Source organism: Jaculus jaculus, chromosome 8, assembly GCF_020740685.1.
Source record: "Jaculus jaculus isolate mJacJac1 chromosome 8, mJacJac1.mat.Y.cur, whole genome shotgun sequence".
Taxonomy (NCBI): domain Eukaryota; kingdom Metazoa; phylum Chordata; class Mammalia; order Rodentia; family Dipodidae; genus Jaculus; species Jaculus jaculus.
In genome coordinates, this window is record NC_059109.1 from 2,792,245 (window position 1) to 2,794,795 (window position 2,551).

Below are 2,551 nucleotides of genomic sequence, written 5' to 3' on the forward strand. Positions count from 1 at the left end.
CTTATTTATGTGTGACCTTGTGCATCTGGCTTATGTGGGTTCTAGGGAGTTGAACCTGGATCCTTAGGCTTCACAGGCAAGTGCCTTAACTGTTAAACCATCTCTCCAGTCCTCTTTTTCATTTTTTTTTTAAATTTTTATTTATTTATTTATTTGAGAGCAACAGACACAGAGAGAAAGACAGATAGAGGGAGAGAGAGAGAATGGGCGCCCCAGGGCTTCCAGCCTCTGCAAACGAACTCCAGACGCCTGCGCCCCCTTGTGCATCTGGCTAACGTGGGACCTGGGGAACCGAGCCTCGAACCGGGGTCTTTAGGTTTCACAGGCAAGCGCTTAACCGCTAAGCCATCTCTCCAGCCCCTCTTTTTCATTTTTAAAGTATTTTTATTTATTCATTTTTTTACTTGAGTGAGAGAGTGAATATGGGCATGCCAGGGTCTCCTGCCCCTGTGAACAAACCGCAGATGTATATGCCACTTTGTGCATCTGGCTTTACATGGGTACTGGGGAATCGTACCTGGGACAGTGGGCTTTACAAGCAAGTACCTTTAATTGCTCAGCCATCTCCCAGTCCCTCTTTCTTTTCCTAAAAACATATTTTATTTGTTTATTTGCAAGGAGAGTGGAGAGGGAGGGAGAGGGGGGATGGGTGCACTGGGGCATCCAGCTGCTGCAAACAAACTCCAGATGCAGGTGCTGCTTTGTGCATCTGGCTTTACTAGGTACTGGGGAGTTGAATGAGGGTTGTTAGGCTCTGCAGGCACCTTAACCACATAGCCATCTCTCCAGCCCCCTTCTTTCTTTTATTATTTTATTTTATTTTTTTCAAGGTAGAATCTCACTCTGGCCTAGGCTGACCTGGAATTCACTATGTATTCTCAGGCTGGCCTCAAATTCATGGTGATCCTCCTACCTCTGCCTCCCTAGTGCCGGGATTAAAGGTGTGCGCCACCACGCCCGGCTTGTAATTTTTTTTTAATGAGAGAGAGGGGGAGAGAGATTGTTGGTACGCCATCCTCCAGCCGCTGCGATTGAACTCCAGACGCGTGTGTCCCCTCGAGCGCATGTGCATCCTTCTATGCTTACATCACCGTGTGCGTCTGGCTTACGTGGGACCTGGAGAGTTGAACATGGGTCCTTAGGTTTTGCAGGCAAGTGACTTAGCCTCTAAGCCATCTCTTCAGCCCTTTTGTTTTTATTTTATTTATTTGACAGACAGACGGAGAGGGGAGAGAACTCGATGACACATTAGGACCTTTTGCCGCTGCAAATGAGTTCCGGGCGCTCTAGTTGTGCCCACCCACCACTTTGTGCATCCGGCTGTACGTGAGTACTGGGGAATTGAACCTGGATCTGCCAGCAAGTGCTTTTAAAAAAGTCAGTAACTTGGGCTGGAGAGATGGCTTAGCGGTTAAGCGCTTGCCTGTGAAGCCTAAGGACCCCGGTTCGAGGCTCAGTTCCCCAGGTCCCACGTTAGCCAGATGCACAAGGGGGCGCACGCGTCTGGAGTTCGTTTGCAGAGGCTGGAAGCCCTGGCGCGCCCATTCTCTCTCTCTCCCTCTATCTGTCTTTCTCTCTGTGTCTGTTGCTCTCAAATAAATAAATAAAAATTAAAAAAAAAAAGTCAGTAACTTTTTATTTAAGGGGTTTCCCATGTGATCCCCTCACCGCCCTTCAAGGTAGCCTTAGTCCTGCTGAAGCTGTGAATTGTCTTTGAAAGAACTGATGCTTAGTGCAGCATTTGGCCCTACATAGCATAAGAGTGATGTTAAAAAAATGTCTCAGACACCGGGCTGGAGACATGGCTTAGCGGTTAAGCACTCGCCCATGAAGCCTAAGGACCCGGGTTCGAGGCTCGATTCCCCAGGACCCACATGGTGGCGCATGCATTTGGAGTTCATTTGCAGTAGCTGGAGGCCCTGGTGTGCCCATTCTGTCTTTCTCTCTCTCTCTCTCTCTCTCTCTCTGCCTGTCTGTTGCTCTCAAATAAATAAACAAAAATTTAAAAAGGTTCTCATCTTCTAAAAAAAGTCTCAGACATCAAGTAATCTTAATTATAGTGGATTTTCTGGGGAAGCACATTTGGCGGCCTCCTCTGTGGCGATAACTTGAACTGCTCACAATGGGCTGACTGCTCTAGGCAGGTGACATGTAGAAAACCTAGTAGGGAGGTGTGTGTGTTTTCTGATCATGTTCTCAGCAAATGAACAACTGCATTATGAAAGCCTTGGTAATGACCATCAGCAAGTGCTTTTAACCACTGAGCCATCCCCTCAGCCCTCTTCTTTCTTTCAACAAGAATCTTTTGCAGAGTGTGGTGGCGCACGTCTTTAATCCCAGCACTCAGAAGGCAGAGGTAGGAGGATCGCCATGAGTTCGAGGCCACCCTGAGACTACAGAGTGAATTCCAGGTCAGTCTGGACTAGAGTGAGACCCTACCTTGAAAAACCAAAAAATAAAAATAAATTAAAAAAAGAATCTTGAAACATTTTATTTGTTTATTTATTTATGAGAGAGAGAGAGAGAGAGAGGGCACACAAGGACCTCCAGC

The 2,551-nt window shown here is 47.1% G+C and overlaps 1 non-coding gene across 1 annotated transcript; it reads right to left on the reverse strand.

Moving 5' to 3' along the window:
* Window positions 1–2,111: 2,111 nt before the first annotated feature.
* Window positions 2,112–2,240, reverse strand: LOC123463223. Its single transcript, XR_006638814.1, has one exon. It is a non-coding gene; the product is annotated as a small nucleolar RNA SNORA32 (small nucleolar RNA).
* Between the last annotated feature and the right edge of the window lie 311 nt (window positions 2,241–2,551).